General features: G+C 41.8%; 1 pseudogene; it reads left to right on the top strand.

Annotated features, from left to right (window-relative positions):
- The first annotated feature begins 13,036 nt into the window (after window positions 1-13,036).
- LOC149115581 (uncharacterized) lies at window positions 13,037-14,249 on the top strand (annotated as a pseudogene).

The raw sequence follows: 14,249 nt of genomic DNA, 5'->3' as shown, positions 1-14,249 counted from the left end.
TGTTCCAGACTATTGCACGTGATCTGGTAGTACACGTCACTTGGTTAACCAATCAAATCCCACGATATGTTGGATGCTACTGCATGCGTTGGGCTCTTCAGCTGTTTTATCACCCTGGAAGATGCTTGATCACAAGTCTCTGACACTCCGTTAAGGTGATTCCCTAGAAATAACACTTACTTTAGACTTTTCCAAATTTTTCGTGGTTGTTCCTAATAATGCAGGTTTTCGAAATGTGTGATAAAAAACATCTGGGACGGTGCTCGTTTAAGAGTCATAACTCGTGAGAGGTGCGTCAAAAATCCGTGCGGTGGTACCCATTAAGTGCGTTTTTCTTTTTCTGAATGCCGCTACGCGGGGTATCAATGGCCAAACACACGGAGTTAATACTGAAACGTCTCAACAGATGTATTGCATGTCTTAAAGGAACAATCTGATATGTGTTTCTTGCCAAAAATGTACTTCTTGGATCTGAGCTGACAAAAAGTCTCTCTAGCGTGCGTCTTCTAGGGGTAGTGAGATTCAGGTCACGAGTGAAAGGGTAAGTAAGCATTTTTGGCAGTAATATTTTTAAGCAAGTCTGCATACGAGCCAAGTGGCCCACCAGGCCGGAGCTTATCCCGGTTTCTTAAGCGACGAGGGGTATTTCTACTCCCCACTGGATGGGATGCTAGTCCATCGCAGGGTTACCCCCAGCATTAAGTTCGCCGGTACCCATTTATACACCTGGGTGGAGAGAGGCACTGTGAGAGTTAAGTGTCTTGCCCAAGAACACAACACAATGTCCCCGGCCAGGGCTCGAACCCGGACCGCTCGATCTGGAGACAAGCGCACTAACCATGAGGCCACCGCGCCTCCCTACTCATTCAGTGGAAAGGCAATGGATTATACACTAATTTAATGCAATCAAAAAAGATACGTTACGGTGCTTATTTAAGAGAAAACAAGCATTTATTTCGCTGTCAAGCTTAGCTAGGTGGAAATCTCTTGCGTTGTGTGTGTGCAAGCGCTCATGTGCGCGCGCTAATGACGCAAAAATCGCATGTAGGGATGCGCAGTAGGGATGGTGGCTCTCTAGTGTACTTACGAACACCATCCTTCAAAGAGCGCGAGGTAGAAAAGGAAACTTAGTTGATTTATCTTAAACTTTTCCCTGTAGAGATTTACCAGTATGGGTACTGTTAAAATAAGGCTTATTTTTCGGTTGTCAAATTTTTGGATTAAGGCCATTACCACGACAACATCTCATCTAATGACAGGCAATATTTATACTTTCCTTCGGTGAAATTTTTTCGTACTTTGCCACATCATGTAAATGATATTGCCTAACATTTTGAATTGGTAGAAAGTCAAGGTTGTTCGGACGGTCTTTTCAATATTCTGTAATTTGCATTCTTCTAAATATATTAGATTAGCTCTGACGGATTTAACAAAAATAGGGTATTTTATAGGAATTGCATGTGGTTACAACTGAGCCAAATTTTATAAAAAAAATTCATCGAAGGAAACGCGAGGAAATTCACTGTCAGTTTTGCTTTTTGTGCTCATGTTGACATCATAAAAAATCGAAAAACACTGACGTTTTCTTTTGAGGACGCGCAGATTACTTGAGCTTTCGTCCTATGCGCTCGAGCAATCGTAAAACTATAGGGAGCCACCTTAATTTAAGGAGATTCCTCAGAATTGCATTGCGCATCCCTAGTGCGCACGATTTTCGCGTCATACACAACATGCAAAAAAAAAATGGTGACTTTTTCTAAGGCTTGGCTTGCGAGAGACAAATCATCATTTTTTTTCCTCGGAAACAGGTACAGGGACCTAACGATTTTTTTATTTAGTTTGAATGCAGGGATCATCTTCTTTCTATACAGTGAATATAAACCAATTTCGATTGCAGACTGAAAAATTGTCACGGAAAATGAGAGCATGGCTAGCACTCGTAAAAGATGATGTGTGGCCCCAGAACACTGCCTGCTTGGACCATGTTGAATCTCTGTCGACTAAATATGAATGCCTTTATCATGAAACGTACATCAAATTGCTCCTTAACATTGTTGCAACACATCCATTGCTGTATTTCACGCTTAACTTTCTCGCTATTTTTCTGGTCTCTTAAAGCGTAAGGTGACTAGTTTAAATATAACCGTTTCTGAAAGCAGATAATTTCAGGAATTATGGGGTTCAATGAAGGTCCTCCTGCTCCTAAACGAATACGGGGACACCCCCTTTTATCTCAAATCTTAAATTCTCTTGATATAAGCAGCAAACAGGTAAAGTTTGAATGAAAATCTATTGTGAGTTCGATTTCGATGGAATTACCTTAAGGTGATTCCTCGGAATTGCATTGCACATTACCTCTGCGCACGATTTTCGCGTCATTAGCGCGCGCTCACGAGCGCCTGCGCATACACGACATATACGAAAAGGTGGCTTTTTCTAAACAGCTTGGTCTGCGAGAGACAAATCATCGTTTTTTCTCGGGAAACGAGTTACGGGACATAACGATTTTTTTATTCAGTTTGAATGCTGAGATCACCTTCTTTATATACAGTGAATATGGACCAATTTCCATTGCAGAGTAAAAAACTATCACGGAAAATGAGAGCATAGCTAGCACTCGTAAAAGATAATGTGTGGCCCCGGAACACTGCGTGCTTGAAGCATATTAAATCCCTATAAAGTAAATATGAATGCCTTTATCAAGAAATGCACATCAAATTAGTAATAGTAATTAGACCGACTAGAGTACAATTCAGGGAGTAATCGAGCGAGTATTTTCAAAATCGGACGAGCGCGAAGCGCGAGGCCGATTTAAAATTACAAGCACGATTACTCCCTCAATTGTACTACACAAGGTCTAATTACTAATTAATAATATCTATAATAAATTTTGGAATTAAAAATGTCTTTTGAGATCTTTTTTTGAGCGAAAAAGCCTGTAACGCTTTTAATAAGTTTTGAAAACTGTAGGAAACAGTGCGAGGGAAACTATCAAAGAGCGCGTAATTGATTTGCAAATCACGTGGGTATCCAATTACAGTGATCCAATTACGAAAAAAATCAAATTGGATACCTGTAATTTGACACCCTCGTGATCGCGCGCCCATTATGTGTCAAATAGGCGCGTGAAGAACTAATCACGGTCGAGAATTTTGTTATAGATACGACTACTTCTTAAATTGATGCAATACATCCATTGTAGCCTGCGAGCAGGCTCACGTTGGAGCACATGCGCCCGCGGCGTAGTCGCGTGCGTGACATCGAGCGGCGAAATCGAGCAGTTCTTTTTCGGCTGACTGTCGCTACGTCAGCCTGGGCCGCTCGCGCTTGCTTGTTCCTGTTGGTTTCCAGTGCAAAGCTTCTGTAGTGCTGTTCCTTGCACGCTCTCTCAAGACATGGTTTATCCAATTCCACCTTCTTAACCATTCCTGAGGAAAGGATGTGGTTGTTAAGCCAGGTTGATATTTCAGAGCTACAGTCGAACCCCTATTAAGCAGCCACCTCTTATTAAAGGGGCCAGATATCAAATTCCCAAAATGATTGCCAGAAAAATACTGAATCCCTAAGCGATGACAGATAAGAGTCCTTAATTGAGATGACTACTGATTGTAACATTGAAACACGGGTTTATTATGATTGTTTTGAAGTGATTCCATGTTCACTGACTTCAGGTCCAGCTGGTCACCGCAATAAAATCTTGCGAACAATAAAAGATATCAAGAAAGAGGAGCTAGAGGAGGACATTCCAGATGAATTCCTGTGTCCTATAACACGAAACATCATGTCTGACCCAGTCATCGCAGCAGGTTGGCACATTTTGTAGGATTTGCAAATTGGGTTATTGCAGTATATTCTTTTTCCATGTTTCTTGTTTTTAAGGTGGCTCAAAACAGTTTCCAACACTTACATTTTGATGGATCGTTATAACCACTCTTTATCACTTGATGCTACAATCATGGTATCAAAAAACTGCCCAATTATTGGTGAACACGTTGTTATAATTTTCGTGACACAGCAGGTTACCATAGCAACAGTAGGACCGCCTAAAACACCCTTAATTACAGCTTTAGGAGCTTGTAATTCAAAAACATCCCTCTGCCCCTCCGTCTCTCCGCCCATTAGTTGGTCAGTCAGTCACTTGGTGAACTGGCCATTAAGATCGTTGAACAGTCTATCAGTAGGGTCCGTCAACCTTACTCAGCTCAGAAAGTCAGTCCGTCTGTCCGTCTGTCCGTCTGTTCGTCTGTCTGTCTGTCCGTCCATCCGTCTCTTCGTCCTTCTTTCCGCCCATTATGGTTGGTCAGTCAGTCAGTCAGTGAAGACAGTCAATAAGTCGGCTGGTGTAATTTTTTAAATTCCATTTTTGTCTTGTAAGATGGTTACAGATACGAACGTTCCTCCATAGACGAGTGGCTGACATCTGGACGTTCAACAAGTCCGATGACAAATGCTCCTCTGAAGAATACCACTCTGACTCCAAACAGAATGCTGACTATGCTTATACAAAGACACTGGAGTGGACAAAATATGAACGTTTAGGACACTCGTGCTAATTAAACATTCATTGGTGTGATTTACTCATTATACTCGTGACGTCCGGTACCTTTCGCATTTAAGCGAATCGTATATGAGGATCCTTATATTTTATCTTATTATTTAACAATATCATCTCACAATTTTTTTACTGTTGAAATTCGGTTTGTCACGATGAAATTTTAGAAATTAGCCCGATGGCGGTGGTTGGTGAGGGATGTTTACCGGTGGCAATATCTTGCTTATCCAGTGATCGACAGTCAATTACTGAACAGACACACGACAACATGGAATCTATTTGTTTTATATGATAAAGAAACAAACAAGCCAAAAATGTTAATGACGTCATCTATGCGTCTGTCCTCCAATTGATCAGAAGTAAGAATCAATCAAAATGCGAGAATAATGTGACACCGGGAGCCATAATCGGGGACGGAAACTGTAAGCGCGCGCCATTTCAAGTATTGGGGTTGTCCCCATGATATGGGACAATAATTCTATTTTTAGAACAAATTGCGCCATCGCCTGCGGCACACGCGCGTAAATGCTGCGAGGATTTTTGCGGATGTCGCGCGGGGGAAATAACGTCCGAAATTCCCGAAATTTTTCATGTTTTTAGCCCACAACTCAACGCGTTTACGTCTGTTGGAGTTTTGCTTAAGTATTTTCGTCGTAAGCTGCTCCAGTTTGAGTGAAGTAAGACAGTGTCGAATTTAGGTATGTTCCGCTTTAAGCTTAGATATATATATCGCTGATCAAGTTGTGTTCCGACGGATGCTTCTTTTACATGAGCTGTACATTACTCCACTTTAAATTTCACATATGTTGAAGATTAACAGCTTTTCCATTACACAGCAAAAAACTAGCTGGATATATTTAGATATAGCAGAGCTGCAAAACTTCATAGTTTCCCAGCTCCTCTTGCCACATGCTTGCGAGGAATTTGCCAGTCTATCGCGACCGAAAAGTAAAACAAAATAATTGCTAGTTTGAGTTTCGCCTGAATTGTAAGCAACGCTTGATGTTTCACCAAGGCTCAATAACTTTACGTCCGTAGATACTGCTCTGTTTTATTCGTGTAAAAATCCAGTAAATTCTCTGTTGTCGATGAATGAGAGCGCCCGCCGATGCGTGGTTTGTACAGTCAGTAAATATGACAAATTGTACTTCCGCCGCACTTTCGTGTTAAAACGTACATCGAACTCAAACAATAACTCTATAGTTTTTAAATATGTTTAAGATTGATAAATGTTTGAGAACATATTAAAAGCTAAGCTGAAAATATGCGAATAAAGCAGAAATAATCAGTAAAGTTACGATGACGCTTTCTTTAATCAACTTCGAATAACGATTTCGATTTTGTTGATCAACTTCAAAATATCAAAACTTCTTGCCTATTTTCATTTCCGCAGTGTAAAACTTCACTATGCTTATGTTGAAGAAACACACATGATCTTAGTAACCTTTTTTGCGTTCGTGAAATTTGTTGCAGCATCTCAGCACAAAAGATAACGAAAGAAATCTTTGTCAAGATTTGTTGAAAACACCGACTCGGACTTGAAAGTGCACGAGCTGCACTATGCAAATGAACTAATTGTACGCGTCAGACTTTCCTTTCAAAAATCTTTGCAAACTCACCAAACAAGCAGAGACAATAAGAAACCATCAAAACAGGTTTTGGTTATGATTAAACATTGTCTGAGAAACTCACAAATTAACTCGATACCAGAGTAGAGAGTTTTCTTGCTATATTCTTAAGCATACGCGTGAGCTTACAACTAGCGCGAGCAGATCTTACTATTCATTCCTAGCGCGAGATTGAAGTCTTGTTTTCGACCCTGAAAAACCCACCTTTTCCGTTAGCTCAGAGCATTAAACTACATATAAGCGCCCTGGTTCGTATTCCCTGCCTTATTCCCTGCCATCGCTGTGAAAAATACGCAAGAGAATCTCTAACTCTCACCATTTTATCACGCAACGTGACAACATCTACTCGAGAGCCCCTGACATGTGCGTAAATACGCGCGGATATATGACGTCAGGATGGCGCAATTTGTTCTAAAAATAGAAAGATTGTCCCATATCATAGGTGCGCGCGAATCCCGAGACTTACGGTCTCCGTCCCCGATTATGGCTCCTGGTGACACATTACATAATGTAATATTGCTTTTATGTTAGGTATAGTACTCTGAATCTCTTTGTCCCCAGGCTCATTGCTTTGTTGAGTTAGTGGTTCATTGTTGGAATGAATGTTGTGGTCTGTTTCCTTCCTCTGACAACAAATGACATGTGTTCAGTAACTGAACAGTTAGGAAAGCCTAACCAAATAGGAGGTAACCTGCGATAGACTAGCATCTCATCCGAGGGGCGGGGGATGTTAGCAATACTGCTGGTCACCTCAATAAACAATATTCGTATTCTCGGTATTGGACTGGAACTAGCTGGGTGGATGATGCCGGGGAATATCATTAAAAAGAGATAAATGTTATTTGCATTTGAAAAGACTCCCAGTGTTAGCCTCAGTAGCCTGCGAGCAAGCTCACGTACGCGCGCGGCGTAGTCGCGTGCGCGACATCGAGCGGCGAAGCCGACGAGAAAGTGTTTCTTGGCGCCTCTTCACCAGACTCCCTCCCGCCGGATCGCTTTGCTCTTCGTCGCTTGCGTATGTGACTCAAAGGCGAGCCTGCTCGCAGGCTAATCCATTGTTCTATTTCTCGCTTCACTTTCTCCCCATTTTTCAGCTCACTTAAATCGCAAGGTAAATGGTTCAAAAATAAACGTTTCTTATGGAAGGTCCCTCTGCTCCTAAACGAATACGGGGACCCCCTTTTTTCTTTTTTTTAAATTTTAAGTTCTCTTGATATAAGCAGGCGACAGGTAAAGTTTGAAAGAAAATCTATTGTGAGTTCTATTTCGGTCAACTTACCTTTAGGTATTGTCTAAGGTATCGATTATAAGCGGAAAAAAAAATGAAAAGGCAATTTGCCCTGTTTATCACCTGAGCAATGACATAAACAGATTTTACTCGGAGTCCTTTGTCTGTGAAAAAAATTGAATTATTTCATTAGGATTCAATCGTTTTGTGGGATAAAAATAATCGTCATCTTAGATCAAACAGAACTGGACAAAAACAAGATTCTGTCAGCTGCTGCTATGCCTTTCGGAGAGAGTTGTTTCGTAACTGTGTTTTGTACTTGCTTTTTGTTTCCTCTCTCCTGGGATCAGTGGGATCATAGTTCATCAAGAGGACCGATAAATCCTCACCTGAAGTGGTTTCGTCAGTTCCATTGATGCACCGTGATCCCAGCTACCCTGTATCAAAAGATAATAGTGGGGACATAATAGCCTGCACAAAGCTTACTTTCCTTTGTCCTCAAGGTGGCCGCTGTAGAGAGATGGGACTGTAATAGTTGGGCGGGGACTGCTAAAGCTCAGTCTCCACTATAAGCGTACGAGCCGGGGGGGTGGGGGAGGGGGCTGCAGCCCTCCCAAAATTGGGCAAGTAAGTTTTTTTGGGTAACAAGAGAAATTTGGCCAAAGGGTTTTTAAAACGTTTCCATTTGTTTCGAGAAATTACAATGTCACTAAAAGCAGAGAATAAAAATACTGGTAATAATTACACAATAAGGTAAGATTCAACACTCAAATGTAGTGCGAGTGGGCATTTCCTTAACACCCATTATTTTTTCGTGTATTGCATTGTCACCGGGACAAAAGCTTTATTTTTGCAAGCATTTGGGATTTTTCTTCATGCTTAATGCCCACTGATTGACCATTGCAGCAATTTCATTCATGTCTTTACTGATTCGTGCTTCGATGTCAACGGTGCCGTGTCGAAATTCCATAACGGGTGGCAAAGGTGTGGTACCGATCACGCATAACGCTGAATTTTTCTATTAAATCACGCATCACAGAGAATTTTTTTCCACCAATCACGCGTCACGTAAAAAGAAGTAAGTACATCGCAAATTTTACTTTCTCGACCCTAAAAGCGACGTTAAAAGAAGAGCTCTGCCGATTCAACCACAAAAAAATGCATCAGCACATATGTGACCTCTCACGCGAAAACGTTCCTTTACGGTATCAGTTCGAACGGCTGAACGCAAGTGAACGGATAATTTGAATAACGATTGTCAATTTACTTGTTCCAAGATATCTTAAGACTACTTGGTTCTACATGAGTTGATAACCACTAAATATAATTAGTAATGACTCTAGAAACGATTTAATGAAATGCAAACTGCGAAGGTAAATGTGAGGGATTCATGAGATGTGGGCTGTGCAGGTATATGTTGGGAATTAGTACGATGAAAGCTGCGTAGGTATATGTGGGGGATAAATGAGATGTAGGCTGTGTAGGTAGATGTGGGGGATTAATGGGATGTAGGTTGTGGTATACGTAGGGGTTTAATGTGATGTATGGTGTGTAGGTTTATGTGGGGAATTAATGAGATGTATGCTGTGTAGGTATATGTGGGGGATTGATGACATGTAGGCTGTGTAAGTATATGTGGAAGATTATTGAGATGTAAGATGTGTAGGTATATGTAGGGGATTGATGAGACGTGGGCTGTGTAGGTATATGTGGGGATTTATGAAATGTATGGTGTGTAGTTTAATGCGAGGGATTAATGGGATGTAAACTGTGTAGGTATATGTAGGAGATTAATGAGATGTAGGATATGTAGGAAAGTGCAGGGAACTAATGAGATGTACGCTGTGTAGGTATATGTGGGGGATTAATGAGATGTAGGTTGTGTAGGCATATATAGAGGATTAACGAGATGTAGGCTGTGTAGGTATATGTGGGAGATTAATGAGATGTAGGCTGAGTAGGTATATGTAGGGAGATTAATGAAATGTAGGCCGTGTAGGTATATGTGGGGGATTAATGAGATGTAGGCCGTGTAGGCATATATAGAGGATTAATGAGATGTAGGTTGTATAGGTATATGTGGGGGATTAATGAGATGTAGGCTGTGTAGGCATATATAGAGGATTAATGAGATGTAGGTTGTGTAGGTATATGTGGGGGATAAATGAAATGTAGTCTGTGTAGGAAAATGCAGGGGATTAATGAAATGTAGGTATATGTAAGACATTAATGAGATTTAGGATGTGTAGGTATACGTAGGGGATTAATAAGATGTAGGATGTGTAGGTATATGTAGGGGATTTATGAGATGTAGGCTGTGTAGGTATATGTCGGGGATTAATGAACCGTAGGCTGTGTAGGTATTTTTAGGGGATAAATGAAATGTAGTCTGTGTTGGAAGATGTAGGGGATTTATGAGATGTAGACTGTGTAGGTATATGTCGGGGATTAATGAGCCGTAGGCTGTGTAGGTATACGTAGGAGATTAATGAAATGTAGGCTGTGTAGGTATATGTAAGGGGGCAAATAAAATGTAGGCTGTGTAGGTATATGTGGGGTATTAATGAGATGTTGGCTGTGTAGGTATATGCAGGGGATTAATGAGATGTAGGATGCGGGGTATTAAGGAGACGAAGGCTGTGAGGGGATATTGGGGGATATTTAGGGGGTGGTTGAGGAAGAATACTTCATTGTATATCCCGGAGGTATTGTTTTGAGAGACACTAAAGGCTGGTTTTCACTAGCGACTGAGTCGTAGTCGGAGTCACAATCAGAAGCGTAGAGTGATACGATCTAGTGAGAATCAAACCGACGGAGTCGGAAGCAGAACACCCATTCGGCTTATGACTCCTTCGCTTACGATCTAGTGAAAACTAGATTGTCGGAGTCGGAAACAGAAGTGGATGAATAAACCAATTACAATGCTCCATTCTGGGCCTTGTAATTGGTTGGTTCTTCCGCTTCTGCTTCCGACTCCGACAATCTAGTTTTCACTGGATCATAAGCGACGGAGTCGTAAACGGAATCGGAAGAAATGGAAACGTTCTGATTCTTCCGACTCCGATTCCGTCGAGCTTATAACTCCGCTTATGACTCCGATTTTCGATTTTCACTGGGTCATAAGCGCTCTTGCGACACCGACTCCGACTCCGTCGCTAGTGAAAACCAGCCTTAAGAGAGATGTGTATATATTGCAGTGGAGTTAACTGGCCGCCAAACCATCCGGGCGGTGTCGCACTTATAAAACTTGATTGTGAGCCAATGAGAAAGCACTGACGTCATTGCCAAGCCGGACCAACGAGTTTCTGACACCAGCTGGATTTGATTATTCAAAATGGCGGACATACCTTAGTTCAAGGGTATAATATGTTAATTTGCCAAATATTCTTTATATGCACGCTTATGTTTTGTAACGGCTTTGTAATTTATGCTATACATACAGCTATATATTAAAATACGCTTTCACTTTGTGTACCTTGAGTTAAAGTAGCCAGGTTAAGCCTTGATCGATGAAGTTCGTTTAAGGTTCTCTCTGCCATCTAATATTGCACGTTGCAGCGAAAGGGTAGTTCAAATTCGTTGACAACTTCTACCGTCTACGAATGCCTACGAGCGAAAACAACTTCCGGTGTTTCGCCGCCTAAAGCATTACAATTTTCAATGTTATTCCACCAGGTACCATTGTCTCCGCAACATTCAGATTTGAGGTCAATTAAGTGGCGAGATCCTCGAGAACTGGAAGCTATGGAAAGAAAAATATTGTAACGATTACTTGGTTTGGAGCGGAAAAGCCCCGAGTATCAACTCGCCATGTTCAAGGACGTTATTGATAAAGATGACCTTTAAGTCCTCAAAGCCTTAGGCTAAACTAAAGGAGAAGATGCAAACGATTGCCGTGTAGTAATGGGAAAGATGGAAAGGTATTCCATCGGCGAAGTAACGTAAATGAGATTGTTTCAGCAGGAGCCAAAACTTCCTACCAAAACGCTCGACAACTTAATCGCTGAATTAAAAAGAACCTTGGTAAAGAGCTCCAATTTATGTGATTTTTTACTGTTTTTGCACGATACTCTCATCTGCGTTCGCTTGGTCTTGGGATAAAACATGTACAAAGCACAAAGCCGCCACTTAGGATGACAGACCCCACGTTAAGTAAGTGCATCGACCTTCTAGCATCCGAGATGCAAATACAGGGAACTTAACCAAGACAACGGCGACCGCGAGGACAACGCCTTGTAAAATTGAATGGAAATACGAAAAGTTAGCAGTTCAACTCATTGTTCGCATTCGCGGTCATTTTGCGCTGTTGTTTTGCAAAGGACGGCTATGAACTGTGCAAAGGTTTACCGAACGCACTTGTACAGCCATTGTTTTGCTCATGAAACCTTTTGTTTGGTGGTGCTCATTGACGTCGTGGTTTGCTTCAGGCTCCGTCCACACTACGCCGGAGGAATTTAAAAACGCATACAGCTTTATTTCTACGGTTAGGACTACGGTCCAGAGTAATCCGTTTCGAAAACGGAGCTTTTCGAAAACGCTCTTCAAACCGGAGGAATTTGAAAACGCCGACTTTAAGTTTTCGTGTGGACGGAAAACATTTTCAAACGGACCTTTTCGAACACGATAGGATCAGGAAAACCACGTGATTTCCCTGGCCGAGATTTCCTCAAGCAACAATATAAAGCGAACGGTGATTGTTGCGTTTTTAAATTCCTCCGGTGTAGTGTGGACGGCTGGGACTAAGCTTCCTGGGCTCCTTATGAAGTCAATAATCAGACGGCGTTCTTCAACGAGTCCAAAGAGAAAAAAATCGAGGAGGCCCCATGCAAAGGAGAAATGCACCGTAAATAAACACCGTAAACAAAATAAATATTTAGGAGTGGAACTCTCTAAGGACCTCGATCAAGTTTAATATTCGTTAAATGTTACTAGCATTATCACGAAGACTAACCCGGCGGCTAAATAAAGTTTTACTTTACTTATTTTTACTGTCGGATTTATCAGAAGGAACCTGCATCGTCGCCCGGAACACATTTAAGAAAAACTCTTGTTATTTATTAGTAAGAGACCATCTGTGTGGGATTCACATACCCAAAAGGAAATTCATGACATCCAGATCTTGGGTGTGCAATTTATTATCGAATACCAGGGTATGTGATTCGCATACCTAAAAGGAAATTCATGACATCCAGATTTAAAGTGCACAATGACAAGCCGCTCGTTTTGTCAAACATTTTTACCATCGAATATACCAGGGTATGTGACCGGTCTCTTGAATGAGCTAATAATGATAACGCTTCAGATTAAATCGGTTCTGCAACCATTTCTCATTAAATCAGTTTGTATCAGTTCATGTGGAACCAAGCCAGCTATTCACCTGATACTAACCTGCGCGGTAGACCTTAGAAGGGGAGGGAAAGGGTCAAAACGAGCGCGGAGGATAGAGCACGCTTCGAGGAGGAACGAGGTCCCCTACCCTCACGCGCTTCGCGCGTTCGATCCTCCCGCGCTTCGCGCGCTCGTTTTTCCCCTTTCCCTCCCCTTCGGACACCTGCCACGCAGGCTAATGTGATACATACTTCAGCGACGGTCGCTACATGTAACATGGAATATTCGTTGGATCTAAAAATGGCTCTTGCAAACGAGACTTCGTCATCAATTGCATTTTTGGCTAGTCGACTCAACTACTTGAACACGAAGGATCAATTCAAGTGGTATGGGGATTTTAAAGATTTGATTTGTCTGGTCAAGACATAACTCGAGTTTACGGAAGACGGCGAAATCTCAGAGGATCCAGCCGATACAATGTTTTCATTCAAGGTGGGTGATACACAGTGAAGTGGTATTCTTCAACTCATACCGTCCAAACCCAAGGGTCTTGTTAAGCTGTCTTGTAAGAAAACTAGGCAACCTCTTTGCATCGAAGGATCACCTGCTTGCTCTTCAGCCGAATTGTGACACTCAGCAATGTCAGATCGCGGCCTCAAACGAGTCAACTGCGGTGGATGGTCGTGAATTGCTCCTTGAACTCTTAGCAGAACCTGCAGTCTGTAACCCCGACTTTGCCAAGCCCTTCCACATGCGAGGGTTGTTCCATGGTTAAGAGCAATCTACAGAAAGTCGAGCAACAACGTAATGAACTTCAGCATCTTGTTCCCTCGAAGGGAAATATGAAAATTACCAACGACTCGTAACCTAGTCGAGAACGCCTACTTCAAGAAATTATTGCTCTTCAAAATGAGGTCAAGAAATTAAAAGAGCAACTCGAATATGAACGTCTATCGAATGCACGGGCATCTAACACAATAAAAACCCTAGAAAATGAACGGGATAGCCTTGTTACAGCCATAAAACTATTAAACGATGACCAAACTCGGCCAACACCTACAAACACCGCGTCCCCTCAGGTCGATAAATCCTGAGCTGTTGGCGAGCGGCGGGTAGGAGCTAAATCAACCATCATTTTGGGCTTGGGTTCCAAGTTTAGCGAAAGATCCAGATCAAGTGGAAATCCATCTTGGAAGAAACGACCTTAATCGTGATCCTTGTTCAGTAGCAAACAACATCATCGAATTAGCAAATGAGGCTGATGGCCCAGCTAAAAAAGCGCAAGGTTTTCGTTTCCAGCCTCAGTTGTCGTCGTGATTCCGCACTCAACAACAAAGTGAGAAAGGTAAACAACTTGTTGAGCTCGTCGTGTCATCAATATTCTTGGTCTTTCATCGATAATTCAAACATTTCAGAAAACCATCTTAATAACGATGGTATACACTTGAACAGAAAGAGAACAGCTCTCTTCGTTAAGAACATATCCTTTGCAATCCGTAATATTTCTAATTAG

Source organism: Orbicella faveolata, unplaced genomic scaffold (genome assembly GCF_042242905.1).
Source record: "Orbicella faveolata isolate gen_17 unplaced genomic scaffold, um_ofav_v1 contig_13, whole genome shotgun sequence".
Taxonomy (NCBI): domain Eukaryota; kingdom Metazoa; phylum Cnidaria; class Anthozoa; order Scleractinia; family Merulinidae; genus Orbicella; species Orbicella faveolata.
The sequence above is the reverse complement of the archived record's forward strand: the minus strand, read 5'-3'. Positions and strand labels throughout refer to the sequence as shown.